The sequence below is a fragment of the Stylophora pistillata genome, chromosome 3 (assembly GCF_964205215.1).
Source record: "Stylophora pistillata chromosome 3, jaStyPist1.2, whole genome shotgun sequence".
Classification (NCBI taxonomy): Eukaryota; Metazoa; Cnidaria; class Anthozoa; order Scleractinia; family Pocilloporidae; genus Stylophora; species Stylophora pistillata.
Genome location: NC_142521.1, coordinates 34,540,744 through 34,557,840, shown reverse-complemented (window position 1 = coordinate 34,557,840; position 17,097 = coordinate 34,540,744). Strand labels below are relative to the sequence as shown.

General features: G+C 38.3%; 2 pseudogenes; both read right to left on the bottom strand.

Moving 5' to 3' along the window:
• Positions 1 to 2,024: 2,024 nt before the first annotated feature.
• On the bottom strand, positions 2,025 to 15,340 carry LOC148735779 (uncharacterized; annotated as a pseudogene).
• LOC148735780 (uncharacterized) lies at positions 9,732 to 11,005 on the bottom strand (annotated as a pseudogene).
• Positions 15,341 to 17,097: the final 1,757 nt, after the last annotated feature.

The window sequence follows — 17,097 nt, the reverse complement described above, 5'->3', positions numbered from 1 at the left end:
AAAAATTATACAAATAAAGCGAGATTATCAATGTACCAAGATAATAAACTGCTCCTGATTATGAAACTAGCTAGAGAGTTGCTTTAATTAAATTTGCAGGAACCTGCAGGTAATTGATTTGATGACTCCTGATCCCATGAAATTCAGTTGATCAGATGATAGATTAGTAAATTGCGTTCTTTTGGTAGTTTCGTCTACGACCTCGTCAGTTGATAACAAACAAAAGCTAAAAATTTGAAAATTTTTTTGTCATCAACTGACGAGGTCGTAGACGAAACTAGTTTTGAAGTTTTCGCAGTAGTGTGTTCAAAGTAGAAGTTAGTTGGAGTGTTTTTCACTTACATGGTTTATATGGCGTTAAGTAATACTTTCTTAGCTTCGTTCAGTATAATTTCACAACAAAATAAAAGCTATATGTTCTCAAATCGAGGGCTAATGCAAGGCATGCAGCCACTAAGCAGTGCCAAATTAGAATACGCGTAAGATTGACTACGAGTCCAGCAATCTATCTTGCACTCTATTGGGCAGCGACAGAAAAGTTGTAGAGCGTTTTTGTCCCATTTTAAAACACTTAAAATTCACATTGGTCTCAGCTCTAAGTTCCTGCAGATATGTTATTAATTTATCTATTTATATCAATGTTTTCTTATATTTATTCAGTCTATATTTCTTATGCGCATAGAAGGCGATAATGTACTTAGCGTATGGACCTTTCCGTGGAAACGGTCCAAATGACAAAATACCTACCACTAAAAAACTTAAATTTGACACATAGATTTCCCTTATATTAACCGTGCTATGAAATAGCGCGTGTTACCTGAGCACGAATGGTTAAGCCTCATTATCTGTCTTACCATTTGACTTTTTTCTTGAAATCAAAACAATTTTAAAGCTTTGCCTTAAATGATAAAACCCTATCTGAATCATACTTTGATAGAAGTCAACTCTTTAATCCATTAGGAATCATAATAAATATTGTTATCAATCATTATAAGTACATTTCTTCGGCTAACCCATAGATCAACTAAAGGTTTATGGGTATGAAGGCGAACTGAAGCACAAAACAGTAAAGAGAGCTGTTATTTAGAAAGCTATTGTATTCTACTCATCTTGCGTCACGATAGACTAATTTTCTTAACTACATCGCTGTTATCAATGTCATTCTGTGCTAAAAGATATCAACTGTTCCGTTTCTCCTGATACATTTATGATTTGAGTTGTGTAAATCACGTTAACTTTACTTATTATATTAAGTTCATTTATCCCAACGACTGTTCCAATGTTTACTTCGCGTACATCATTCCTGTATAGTTATTGTATAGTCCAAAGCTGCCATTGAACACTCCGAAAAAAGCAATGGTCGACCTCCTCCTTGGAACTAGCATTGATAAAAAAAAAAAAAAGGAAAAGGAGAAGAACTGGTTCATCTCTTTTTGGCTAATGCTACGGACTAATTATATCACTGTTTACTCGTGCAAGGTGGGTGAAGATGCCAGAATTACATTTTAAAAACTGCCTACCAGGTTTGAACAATAATCATCCTTTCATCCCCAAAATCCACTCCCTCTCCCCCCACCACCATCCATCCTTTTTCTTTTTTAATTTCGTGATAAAAAGCAAGAGAACAAAATCACCAAAAAAGAGTAAGGAAATCAATAAGAAAGTTGATATGGTGCTGTTGCCTGAATCCATTTAAAGGAACTCAATCTGTGTGATTTTTTGGGAGTAACGCTCAGTTTTGTTTTGTCAAAACAAAGATGTGGACAAATGTCAATAAATCAGCTCAACAAAACATTTAGACGAATATTTGCTTCTCATAACTTGACTGATCTACCTAATAATACTGGATATTTTGTTACTCACCAGATTGAGATGAAGTCCATCCCTGGCCGCACTCACCGTTATCAAGGCCATCAAACACTTGAGTTATTCATGGATAAATTCGCACAGTAAGTGAAAGGATGTTCATATACTGGAATACAAAGCCAATTGCAACTTCGTCGGTCGCATTTTTTGGCGTTGTTCTAATTAGCTTCTTGTATAAAATTCTCTGCTTTGACATTCTGTCGTGATTGCTTGGCTGAAAATAGTTAAGTTACAATATATGTCATTTGTCTCTGCAAGTAACCCTCTGTGCAAGTACCTCTCTCTCTCTCTCTGTAAATCCCCCTCGCTTGGATACTCTCCGGTGCTACTCGGTCCAAGTCATCGTTTATTGTTTCACAACGGAAGATAATGTTTTACTTACACGCCGTGCTGTACCAGACGTTTAGCGGCGCGCGATAGTAAACGGCGTAATGGTAGCTGTGGATAGAAAAAACGGGCATGATTTGGGTCCGTCCAGGCCCAAACCCAAACCTCCTTCGATTTTGGCCCCGCTGTTATTATCACGCCGTATTACGATCGCGTCCCGCATGTCTCACTGATCGCCTTGAACAAGCTATTACACGCCTTGTAAATAAGAAAGGCGCTAAAAAAATTTCTTACGCCTTGACTTACCCCTGTGGCATTCGCCCCAAATGCGATATCCCACGTCAATCGTGGTGAATGTGTTAGTCCCCCAATGATAGGGAAAATAATGGGATATAATAATGCATGGACAGCTGTAATGAACATATTATCTGTTTTTCAAAAGATGTAATCAAGCAAAAGCCTCATATCACAAATATCAAACAAACGTGGACATCCAGCCTTTCATATTTTTGCACTAAGAAAGAAATTCATTCGTCTGTATCTATGTTATCGTGAGGAACTATCGCAAGTTCGTGACGGTTTTTAAGGACAAATGGACTTGCATAACGATTATCACTCATCCTTATGTCGATTGGTGTTCCAACTCCCTGTTATATCGATTTCAATTCCATCTTTTCGAAGAAAAGACACTTTTTGTTGTTTCATTAAACAATTGCAAGCGCTGTTTACGTGATACATGCGCTATCTTGGATTGTTTTTTGGTGTTGTTGTTTAAAATGCAATAAATAAGCGGAGCAAAAACGATTACTGAAAAAAAAAAATAGTTAGTTTACTTTCCCTGATGGCATCCTGAGTTAAATTTGTTTGGCCAACTGGGTATCTTAAAAGAAAGAAAAAGCGGGACTATCTTACGGTAGGGTCATGCTTAGCTTATTTAACCATTTCAACTTCATGAATTAACCACTAGCTGATTCTTATAATCAACAAGCCACTCTAGAACCAAGGAAAAGGAGAAGAGATTTAAGGAAGGCCCTTCCAGCTTCCGTACTTTTGTTCATGAGGTAATTTTGTATAAAATGAGATGCTGAAGTTGACATCAAATAAAAAATAAATCTCTTTTCAGATATGCACAACGAACAGAATTATCACTAAAAAAAGAAGCCGTCAATAATTGGGAAATAGATCAGTCCAAGAGTAAAATAACAAGGATTAATGTTCAAATGATTGAGTACTAGACATTTACCTGATAAAATGCAGTACGCAAGAAAATGCCATCCCTTCGTAACACATCGACCCTAAGAGTTCCTGAAAGGACACAGACATACATTTGACTGGGATGCAAAGTGGTGTTTCGTTGCCTGTTATAAAGTGATATAAGTCTAAACCGTTACGATTCTACTCTTCGTTCATTAATTGACCTTTAGGCATCTATTGTTACTCTTCCGTCGCCCGCCTGTTACTCTTCACCTGCGTGCGCCCAGGTTTACTGAGGAGATGAGATCGACGAAAAAGTTGAGATGAAAACTGGAAGCAGGAAATGGAGTACCACCAGGAGTGACCTCAGCAATCGTTTCTATATGGATCAGTGTCGAATAGTTAATGATGTGGTTCGCAATGCCAAAGAAATTTAATTTTCCTCTCTCATCGAGAATAACTGTGGAAACCAACGGGTTCTTTTTCAAGCCATCAGCAATCTTCTGAACCTTAAGCTTAATACCCTACATCCAATATCTGATGCTGGTTTAGCTGATGAGTTCACTTCATTTTTCAAGAATAAGATTCGTCTTATTCGAGATAGATTACCGCAGTTTATTGTTGATGGAACATGTTTAGATATTTTATCTACTGTTGCCGAGACTTCAACTCAACATCATTTGTATTTTTTTGACCATAATTTATTCCAAAGTTTTGCCAGTTTTACATAGCCAAAAGCATTCTATCGACTCCAAAACCATGTGCCTTTACATCCGGGTTACTACGTTTCTTACTTGGTACTTCATACAATATCAAAGTAAATGTCCAGTTCGTTAAATACTAGAAATCTACAGTTCTGCGGCAGTAACATCTACACTGCCTCAATGTGAACTAACATCCTTTGAAAGAGCTCGAACGTAGAGCATAGCCACGGTGCTTAATGCAAGTCCTGCAAGGTTATGTCTTGTACGTTGGATACTGTTCCGGTCTCTGTTCTTATTAGAGACCTTCCTGTTCTTCTTCCATGGGCAGTAATCACTGATCTGGTAAATTTCTCTCTGGAAACTACGTCTATGCCTGTGACACAGACGGCTCTGATTATTCCACACTTAAAGAAGCCACATCTGAATGCCGACGACTTCGAAAACTTTCGTCCTGTTTCAACTACTGATTATTGGATCCCAGTTTTTGCAGTTCCCACCTGTTGTAGATGCTGAATCCGTGATCCGTCCATCTAAGTACACCAGTGAAATTGGTGTCAGATTCGATAGTGCACGGAGCTTTGGGCATCATATTATCATAATATTATTGATGTTTGAAAGTCTTGTTATTCTGATGTATGCAATATTCATCCCATTAAATAGTTTCCATCAACCACCTCTAGGAAATTTTAGTTAATGCTTTTGTTTCCTCAAGACTTGACAAATATAATTCTTCATTATCCAAATACACTCCGTAGCATACAAGTAACGCCCAAGACGAGTACTAATCTCACGCAGTGCTTGTACTCTAGAGAACCAGTTAGACAGGTTTTCTCGGATCGCGCGAGAAAATCGTGGACGGACTGGATTAAAGTCACAAAAAAAAAAAAAAGGAAATGGTGGACAATTTGAGTTATTTTTTGACGACGAAGATTCGTGATGGCTGGCGAATATTGATCCAAACTTAGATAAATCGAGCGAAGAAAGGCAGTTAGACGACAATTGAAATAATGCACCTAAATAACAATTTAGTGTGTTCGATACAAGATAAATTAATAGACGTTTTGGGTGTGTCGTATCTCTGAGTATTTTTACTCGTTATTTGTATTTTGACTCGCCTTATGGGCTAGTCAAAATATGACACAACTCGCAAAAATACATAGCGATACTACACGACGACACGTCTAATAAGACATATTTATCATATATTCTACCTCGTTGCCTTTTATATAAATTACAGCTCGTGCAGAATTGTTCAGCTCGCTTAACTTTAGTTGGCTGCAAGTGTGATCATATCAAGCTATATCACGCCATTACTCAATGAGCTTCATTGGCTGTCCATGGAACATCGTAATTGAATTACTTTTAATAACCTTTGCGGCCCTGAGTAACTTGGCTCCTTGTTATATTAGTGACCTTCTGCATATATACACTCCAAAATGCGATTAAGGTCTTCACCTAGTTTTTAACTTCAAGTTCTTCCTTCTCATCTCCATTTGAAAAACCCATATAAAGGATAATTCCTTATATAGAAAACCTTTGCATGCATTATTGTTAATCTATTAACTGTCTTGCGCCATAAGATCTCAAAAGAAGGTGTTCTGTTTACATTTTTCTCATAAAACCTTCATATACGAAGAAATTTTGTCATTTAGACTGAAGCTTTCATATATCAGATCGCTGACAATACCAATCATTTCTGCCTGTTTTACTAATCACTTTGTTCACTGAGTAAGGTCTAGCTTAGATGTGTTTCCCAAAGCACCAGCCCGGGTTGCGAGTCGCACAAGACTGATTTTTTATAACCTACAATCGGTGATTAGTGATTACTGTTATCGTTCAGTTACAAAAATGCAAGAGGGGGAGGGAGGGGGGGAGGGTCTTGACAATCTACAAATAATAGTGATATACTGCACATTAAATAGAAGTATTAAACACAAAATATCAACCAGAATGTAAATTGATCAAAGGAGCACCCTACGAAATAATATTATAACCATTTTTATCTGGAGGAGATGCTTTAGCTGGCTGTATGGTGCTCAATACATAAGGTAAAGCGTAAATAAAAATAGTAAAATCAACAACGTAGTCTGAAAACTGTAATCATGAAACTGCGAGTCACGGAAACTTTGTTTCGTTGTTGATTTTACTATTTATATTACCATTTTTTACTTTTATTCATCATTATTCTAATCTTTCTTTTTAATATTTACCCTCTGTCCTTGGTAGCTCATGTATGTCGCTGTCGCTCAGTTTTCTACCCTGGTCCTGTTCAGTTAAGGGAACAAACGCCAAGGAGTTGAGGCAGCTATTGGGTGCGCTTTGAAGGTGATCGTTATTCTGTGAGCTGATACTCACAACTAAGGTCCATCCACCACCTGACGAATGATAAGATGAAGTAAAATTAGTGCTCATGTAGCCCCCTGTCATTTATAATGTAATTGATGTCTTCAAATTACTATTTCCCGGGAAGGTTTGCTATTGGCCTCGACAAAATGTACAAGACAAATTTATCCCAGGTAACTCCTATACATTTCCAGCATAGACAATTAGGATTTGCCTTTCAACATCCAACTGCATCGGATACAAGAGTAGTGAGAGGCTATCCATCCACTAAAAACATGGTAATTTAACCTCGCTGCATTGCCCTTAATTACAACTACAGTAACACTGCTACTGAGATAGACTCAGAATCAGAACGTATAGCTTTTCAATCGCATCAGAGGAAAAATTAAAGCGTTATTATTATAATTGACTCTTTGCTTACGATTTCATCCCTTTGTACATGCCATGTATTTCCATATCACAGTACACTTGTGCGTTTCTATTTCCAATATTTATCCAGTAGTGGCCGCTTCCGCGTGGGACCACTTATTAAGAATTTCCGAGCAAGATCTGGATTCATCATCCTGTATATTTTAGATTATTGATGGTTATTGGCCAGAATGTTTCAGCTACTCAATAGTTTATTTTTTTAAAGCATGTATTTATCTGTTTTCTTTATTTCACTATGGCTAATTTAGGTGTTCTCTCGACCACGCCGTTTTATTTACTTGCAACCATCCGTGCATTACCGTTTGGACAATAACATAAATGCTTCTTACAAATTAATTACGATATCGTGAGCTACTTGGGAGAGGATATATTTACTATTTGGTCGTAGTCACAAAGCAACGAAGCCTAAAGGATGGTGAATTTTTTTCCCAAAGTGTTGACAAATGGCTGAGCCAGAGGAGGAAATCACACTTTTATTTTCTTTTGTAGAATTCGTCAAGGTCATACCTTGTTCATATAAACTGATCCTTTCTTCGGGCAAAAATCCCTTGGGTGTGTATGTTTAATTTTTTGCATCGTTCAAATCACATGACTTATCTTTTAAATGGAAGTTCAAACTCTTGCAGCAAGACTCGCTCTAACAGATCATCACACACTCACTAATACTGGAAGTTTTTCGTGTTGAAACAACGTGACCGGAAAAATGATGACTATACTCTGAATGTGTGGAGTGATGGCACTGCTTATTGGATTGGCTTAGCTGCACATGCCATATAACGATGAACAAGACTAAATAACACAGCAGCATGGTTTTCTAATTAAATGACGAAAAACAGAAATATTTGATTCAAATAAACTCAATGCTAAAGGCTTGGATTGTGATTTATCATTTTATTGCCAAAACGTGAGTGTGAATACGAAGAAGATTGTAAGGAATACTTACTGGCTGGTGCAGCCAAACTCAGCCAATCATAACCGTTGGAAACTTCTCAAAATATCACAGTTCCTCAAAGTGTACCTACCGTATGTGAGGTACTTTTTAGATCATTCATGGGGGCTTGCAAAGTTCGAGTACAAACCGCGAGTAGGACTAAACAACGGCTTGCGTTATCCAGCTAAAGAAGTCCTTTTTAACAAGATAAAAATACGGAAGTTACTGCCTTGGAAGAGAAGCTGAAACTAAAGATATTGCTCCTGACATCTCAATAAACTAAATCCAACGAGACAAAGAAAGTGGTCGGCCCAATATCTGTTATTCAAAAGTTGTCATTAAAAATAGCAATTTTATTAACCATTATATATGTATATGCATTGTATAGTGTACATACACTATTCCTTAGTGTGTGGCGGTTGAAGATCTTGTGTAAAGGATGGTTTTTCGGGAAGCATCCGTCAACAATATTTGCTTGATAAGACGTCAATAAACACACTTTGCTATGCCTGAAGAGCCGCAACAGCGGTGAAACGCGTAGCGCAAAAGCAAAGAAAAAGATAAAGAGGACTTTCGTTTTTCATTTATTCTAATATCTTTATTCGACACAGACGTTTACAGTTTCTTTACATTATATAGCTCTTTGGCATACAAAGCTTTGCTTTCATGTCCAAATTGAGCACTCTATCTAGGATGAGTCATTGCCGTTGCAATTGCGCATGCTCGCTCGTTTACTCTAGTTTGAGCACTCTGGCATGGCTTAGACGATACCACAAAGGTTGGGTCGTTTGGGGTGACCGTCTCGGTTCTCCCCCATCCTAGCACTAGCACTGCACTGATGAGGCCCAGAAGGCCGAAACAGTACTGTCTGCAGTTAGTTATATATATATGTATATTAAATATATATATATATATATATTTAATATACTTTTGTTTTCTTGCACGTGCGCTCGTGGGTATTTTTCACGTGTCATTGTCCAACATGTGAAAAATCTCGTTTTAATGAGAAATTCCCTCTTTGTCGGGTCCTTTGTTTGAATTTGAAGGAGGCGGCGTGACCGAGTGGCTAGGGTGCTGGACTTGTATTCCGGTGTCCGGGGTTCAAGTCCTCCACCCTGCCACTCAGCGGATTTGTTCTCGGATGCCCCTAGTTCAACTCCTCGGCCGCGCTCTGTAAATAGCCCACTTGTCTGCCTCCTGCCAGTGGGGATTTTTAAGCTCTTAGTCTACATTGTGGCTGAAAAGCCCCTAAGGGGGAGCCTCAATTAACGTATATTATCATTATTATTATTATTATTATTATTATTATTATCATTAATTTGTGAACAAAGAAAAGAATATACGAATCCTGTTGGTAATTAGTTTCATTTGCATACTCCAGGAAATGAAAGAATGGAAAATGTGCTTAGTTATAAGTTATCTACTGTTGACGTTACACGATGAGCTTTCTTATTACAATCCGTATCTACAATGATTCCTCTGATAAAAGAACGTTTCAGCGACAAATCATTCAAGATTTAAGTATTTACAACAACGCCGTTGAAATGAAAAAGAGTGTTTTCCAGGCGAAAGAATCTTTCTTTGAGGACGATATCACGGCGGATGACGTGGATATTGGGTATGTGGGAAAGAGTAACAACAAGCGGTTGATTAAAACGGATCAACACGTCGACGACGCTTACGCGAGCAGGTTTCATCACAAAAATAGCGAGTTGGTCATCTATATTGAACAAAAAAAAGAGAACAAACCAGGGTCAGAAACGGAAATTATTTACCGCTGAGAATGGTAGGTGGATTATTTTCATTTACCTCAACTGTTGTTATATCTTGTCCTCTTGTGTTTGCTTGTTTTAAGCTAATTTCTCCCTTTAATTAATGGCATTTAGATGATTCACAACATCAAGGAGATGACGAACACAAACCGTCAAGAGTGGAAGGTGTGCAAAGGCAATTAATGAATAAACACGGCGATAAGTATTCAAATGCGGAATACTTCCTCTGGGCAGAGACCATCGTAAGTGTAAAAGTGAATATATTGTAACAAACAATTATAGTATCATTCAAGTGTAACCTGTACAAATATATCCAAATCCCTGATCTTTATATACTGCCAAACAAAATGATACAGCTCAATAAGCTGCAAGGTACAGTAAGGGCTAGATTTAGTCATACACCAACAGATCATAGAGGTAAATCATGATATATATACCACATACTTGTGTCTATAGTTTTGTCCATCACACAGCCAATGCCAGCGGCCTCAGTAAAACCACGATACTGAGTTTCAGTAAGTCCAGTATATGTGAGCGCATGAACCATTCTGCAATGATTTTTTTCAATTGTATCACTGACCTGAGCATACTAATTTACTAGAAATAAAACATGAGAGAACAGAATGGAAAGCCATAATATACATAATCCAAGAGGATATACCTGTACCTGTAAACTTGTTATAGATATATGTAACAAACTTTCCTGTGATATTTGTCTTCGATAATGCTTACTTGAAAAGTAGCTCATTTACATATTATACTCACCTAACATTGGCGTAGTACTTTGCAGGGTGTCTCAAAACTCCAGAACTGAGCCAAGTTACTGGGTCATTGCACACACAGGGAAATTCAAGCTTACAAAAGTGCCCTTGACTTGAAAAAGTAGCTGAAGCCCATGTGTAATCTTCGCCACAAAATTCACACAATGGATTTGTCATGAAGTATTTACACAGTGCTTGCAAAGATGAATTTGTGCACACATAGCATCCATCATCCACTGTAGAATCCACATAGATCTGTCTTATTCTAGTTTGTCGTAGGTCTCGCAACAGAACTAGATGATGGCTGAACGGGTTGAGAGAGAGCAGTTCTCGGCCTGTGGAGCACATCAGTCTTGGTGATGGATGAAGAGCTACTTTCCACAGCTGATGAAGAAATCATTTCAAAATACGAGTCTTTCCATTAAATCAGCATTTTGTGTGGTACAAGACTTGCTATCTATACCAAGAGCCGATTTAGCGTTGCTTATCCTCCGTTTGATAGCTTCCAAACGACTTTCCTGGTCTTTTTTTACTTCAATTGTGAGACTGAAATGTCGGTTTCGTTCCGCTGGATCTCACCGTGCATTTGCACGCTTGTTGATTTCTGTACGTTTCTTTTTATCTGGAGGGGGAAAGCTTTCCATTTTCCGAGTCCAATCGTAGAGTAACCTCAACAAAAGGTCTCACACTAACAGAAGTTATCAAAGTCAACTTCAAAGCGAATCGACGGTTATTTCCTTCGCGTCACTGCTCGATCCGGCCTCAAATATATAGCATATTGGCGCATAAATTCACTGGAACACTGCTTACCACTGCACCGGTGAAATTAAGACTCACAATAGACAAAGATAGCCCCACGGATAGCCTGGTGGGCTCTTCGAACTCAACTGTAATAACGCAAGTTTTTTTTACACGAAACGAGGAAATATTGTACTCCAAACAAACTAATCACAGAAAAATAACTCTACTGATATTTTTCGACCGTTTCTGGGTATGTTTTATTTCTTTTCACGTGTATAATAAATACTAAGTGTTCGTTGCGATTCTCCTCATCGTCCGCAATCGTAATGTTTTTGGGTGAATTCAAAATTAGGGGGAGGAGCTAATGCCCTTTTATAGCGCACCTTCGTGTTTAAATACATGCTACGTAACGTAATGACATAAAGAAAGCGCACGCAAAACTTTACTACATTTAACATTACTGCACAAGAAACAAGAGACAAAAATGATGGGATCGTGTGGATCGCTATCCACACGATTAGTGGAAAAAAAAAGTAGTTCACTTACTTTCCCCGATGGCATCCTGAGTTGAATCTGTTTGGTCCACTGGGTGTCTTAAAAGAAAGAAAAAGCGAGACTATCTTACGGTATGGTCATGTTTAGCTTATTTAACTTTTTCATCTTCATAAATTAACCACTCGCCGATTCATTTTCTTACTCTCAACATGTTGCTCTTTCACCAAGGGAAAGGAGGAGAGATTTGAGGAAGGCGTTTTGGTTGATATTGTTTGCAGTATTCCAACTGATTTTATTCTTCTTTTGAGAAATTTTTTGTTCAATTTAGAGTTTAATGTATTGGTTTTGAATGAATTTGAACCCCTTCCAGCTTTGGCACTTTTATTCATGAGGTAATTTTGAATGAAATGACATGCTGAAGTTGACATCAAATAAAAATAAATCTCTTTTCAGATACGCATAATGAACAGAATGATAAATAAAAAAGAAGCAGTCAATAATTTGGAAAAAAATAAGTCCAACAGTAAAATATCAAGGATTAATGTTCAGATGAATTAGTATCAGAAATTTACCTGATAAAATACTGTATGCAAGAAAATTCCATCACTTCATAGCATATCGACCCTAAAGGTTCCTGAAAGGACACATACGTAGATTTGATTGTGATGTTAAGAGGTGTTTCGTTGCCTACTATTAAGAGATGAGAGTCTAAACCCTAACAATTTTGAAACAAACGCTTGATAAATACGCGTAAAAGTAACTTTGAGTTGTTTTCGGTCACCACTGATAATTTGTGTCTGTCCACCGTTACGATTCTACTCTTAGTTCATTAAGTGACCCTTAGGCATCTATTGTTTACAAGCCTGTTACTATTCACCTGCGTGCCCTCAGGTTTACTGAGGAGATGAGATCGAAGAAAAAGTTGAGAAGAAAACTGGAAGCAGAAAATGGAGTGCCACCAGGAGTGACCTCAGCAATCGTATCTATATGGATCACTATTGATTAGTTAATGATTTGGTTCGTAATGCCAAAGGAATTTATTTTTGCTCTCTTACTGAGAGTAACTGTGGAAACCAGCAATTATTTTTCAAGCCATCAACAATCTTAGCCCTAATATATGTATGTTTGTTTGCATCATTCAAATCACATAAATTGTATTTTAAACGGAAGTTTACACTTTTGCAGCGAGATTCACTCGAACAGATCATCACGCACTCGTTAATACTGGAAGTTTTTCGTGTCGAAGCAACGTGACCGGAAAGGTGATGACCATACTCTGAATATGTGGAGCGACGGCACTGCTTAATCGCTTGGCTGGGCTGTACGTGCTATATGACGATGAACATGACAAAATAACAAAGCAACACGGTTTTCTAATGAAATGACGAGATAACAAACCAAACTCAGCCAAACTCAGCCAGCCACGACTGTTGGAAAGTTCTCAAAATAATATAGTTGCTCAAAGTGTAACTACCGTATGTGAGACACTTTTTAGATCTTCCACAGGAGCTTGCGAAATTCGAGTACAGACGGCGAGCAGGACTTAACAACGGCTTGTGTAATCCAGCTATAGAGGTCCTTTGTAACAAGATAACAATACGAAGGCTACTTCTTTGAAAGAGAAGCTAAAACTAACAATGTTGCTCTTAACGTCTCAATAAACAAGAAACTAAATCCAACAAGACAAAAAACGTCTGTTTCACAGTGGACGGCCCAACATACGTCAAACAAAAGATGTCATTACTAATTAACAATGTCATCAACCACGCGAAATTGCACAACTTTGTTTATTTTCAATTCTAGCCAGTAAACATGAAAAGTAAACCCAAGACGATTGATAAAACAGAAATGAAACAAGGAAGATCAATATGAGCAATCAAATTCAGAAGTTTCTGTAATTATTTGATGAAATTCACATTGAAAGAAAAGATAATTAACTAAACGAGAGATATTCCAATTGGCAAACATTTAAAATAAATATGTTAAAGTGCACATGACTCGAAATTTCCCCCCTCATTTTTATTTCTCATTATTAAAATTTAGGTATTACTCGATCAAATTCTGGTACTAGAACCTTGATGGAAGCGCTTTAGTAGTTTTCCCGCCGGCTTAAAGTTGAGGATTTTTCCCAAAAATGTGCGACAATTCCCGCGCGGCCAAAATTCCTCTGTGACGTCATCAGTTGTGTAGATTGCGCCCGGGAACATAGCGGATAAGTGAACTCAAAGAGTCCCTGGGAAATCGTGTGTAGCTGGTGGCCCTGGGTTAGTCAGCTGCACGAATTCAAGTCAAACCCCGGGAATATCAATGCATCTTTTTCCTTCTAATAAAATTTTAAGAATGAAATGAACGAATTTCGTCCATAAACATCAGCCAGGTTTTAAGCCATCGAAGACCTCAGTGTTGTGTTCTGTGCATTTCGCGCCAGACGCCAGACAGCTTTTGTCGAAATATAAGCATTAGAGATCAGCCGAGCGTTCGAAGGCTTGAGAGGGGAGCATTCCCAACGATCGAGGGCACATTCAGGCAAGAGAATGGCCCAGAAGGGACAGATCGAGGACGGAGGAGGGTAAGTTATAATCGAATAATTTATAATTAATGGCAATCGACATGTCTACTGATCATGTTTACTTTGATGAATTCGATCGATCTTGATATTACCGCTCTTATTTAATAATCTGTACACAAATTTATAATTTTTATCAGGTGGTCAGAGAGGTCTTAAACAACACAGTTGTTCTCCTTCACCGACTGTGGAACTTGTGTAGTGATCATTACTTGTTGGAAATATTTGCTCTGATTTTATTTGCTTGACATTCAGTTAGCATTGCGATGTGAGGGTTAAAGCAATCTGCATTGCCAGCTTATATTTGATTAATTATTGCCAAGATTATTTGGTGGCAGAACTAGCAAAAAAAAAGAACGTATTATTTGTTGCAAAATTACAACTCATGAGGATACAGACACCTTTCTTGTTATTATTTTTTACTTTTTATTTAATTAGTTGCTGAACAAGATTCCATGCAGTCTTCACAAAATAAACTTGCTGAAAAAGAATCTCCAGCAAAGAAAATGACCTAAACTTGCAGAAAATGCAAAAAACCAGGACATCGACGTAACCACTGCCCCACACTAATGGATGCCTAACATGGAAAGAGCATGAATAATTGTCATCATAGCAAATTTTTGAGCACTAGGCATCTTGTTTGATATTGTTTTGAAAAGTTCACATTTAAATGTTAGGGACCCAAAATCTGCAGTTGCTAACTTTGGTAGTCTTCTTTGCATTTTTGTCCAGAGCTAAGGGGAAGGGGCACTTGACCCATGTTTAGGTATAAGGTGCCATTGGGTTGTTGAAACCCTTAAACACCCATTGTTTCTTCCTATCATCTAATAATAACCATTCTACTATTGCTCCATCTACAACTCAAGTAGACGAAGAGCTGTGCCACATCCACTTGAGGGCTAAGGAGGTGGTGAAAGCTCTTTGAAATATTGATCCTAGTAAGGCAAATGGGCCAGACAACATCCCTGGAGCCTTATTAAAAAACACAGCGTGCGAGATTGCTCCATCTTTATGTCAGCTGTTCAATGCATCTCTATCACTGGGCATATTCCCGAATTTGTGGAAACGAGCAAACATAACTCCAGTCTTTAAACAGAAACAGGACGCAACTCTCCCTGACAACTACAGACCTGTTTCCCTTCTTGCAATGTTGTCCAAGGTCCTTGAACGTTGTGTTTACAGCCATTGCCTTTTACAGCTCGAGAAGTCATTATACCATCTCCAGCACGGATTTTTCAAGGGAAAAAGTACAGTCACTCAATTTTTAGAGGTTTACAACGACATCTTGGGTAAGCTAGCTAGTGGCAACGAAGTTCATGTCGTCCACTTGGACCTTTACAAGGCCTTTGATAAAGTCTCTCATCTGCGTCTACTGTCAAGGCTTGAAGTCTATGGAATAACAGGGTCCCTTTTGAATTGGTTCAGGTCGTACTTATCTAATAGAATGCAACGTGTGGTAATTAACGGCTCATTTTCATCTTGGCTACCTGTAACATCTGGCGTTCCGCAAGGATCTATTCTGGGACTCCTGCTTTTCCTTGTCTATGCTAACGATATGCCTAACTATGTAGAGAATGACTCGACAATTGCACTTTTCGCTGACGACTCTATACTCTATCAATGTATCGACAGTTCCTTATCACATCTCAATTTGGAAGCCGATATGGATGGTATACATAATTGGAGCATTGACTTTGAAATAGAATTTAGTACCTCTAAATGCAAAGTTCTTCAAATGTCAAAGAAACGCAACCCTACTGAACACACATACTACCTAGCTGGTAATGCTCTTGAACCCGCAAGTCAAACAAAAGACTTAGGTGTAACTGTTCGTACGGATTTGTCATGGAAAACGCACATTGAACTAGTTTGCACAAAGGCCAACAAACTGCTAGGACTTGTAAAGCGTGTTTGTAGAGATATCTATGATACTGAGACAAGAAAGCTGCTGTATTGTTCATTGATTAGACCCCATTTAGAATACGTAAGTAACGTTTGGTCACCATACATGGCTAATTACATAAACCTGATAGAGAATGTTCAACGACGAGCAACAAAATTCATACTTGACTATCCATCATCAGATATTTCTTACACAGAGCGACTTGTAACGCTTAAACTTCTGCCTCTTGAATTCAGACACGAGATGCACGATATCCGTTCAATACTTCCATCAAATGTAAGTTTTCCACGTGCACAGTCCGCCTCCATGCAGCACCTAAACTCGCGAGCTGATACCAGCATAGCATCACTGCACTGGGTAAAGGAACACCTGATGAAAATTAAAACCATGGTGAGCTTATCTCGTTCTCAAGTAGAAAAAAGATAAAAGCTAATTTTCCGAGTGCTATTGAAAGGCCGGATGCAAGAGCATCCCTAAGGTTGGTTGTAAATTCACCATCATGTTTCGTTTTAGCTTTAGCGTATACAAACAGGGTGCATTAGAACAAGGTAAGACACACTTATCACGTACTGGCGGGTTCCGTTTTCTCAAATCTTCGCGATAAAGTGGCAGAAGATAAGCCATCTTCATCCTCGTCATTCCTCTTCTTGTCCGTTGCTGTCACTCTCATTGGAGTTCGCCAAAGTTCGTCTTGGTAAGCAACTATCTCGCCCATGATGCCTGTGCTGACTTCTTCAGAACTTGAGAATGATTCTACATCATCCTCAGATGATGTACAAGAGAACCCTTGATCGCTGTGATCGGTTTCCGACATATTTAGCTCGTAAACGACAAGTAGAATAACTCAAAACAACGGCTTGATCACAGGGAACAACATCACCAACACAACCGATGACGTGACTGCTCTATTACTCGTTCCCAGGCTCGACTCATCTGCACTTTAACAAAGACCAAAATAGCAACACGTTCTCGGTCAAATCGAATATTCTTTTCAAGGAGATTTTCCTTTCAGACAAGTAGAGTGAGTTTAAGGTCGCAGCGTGACAGTGGCTATGGCTGGCTATT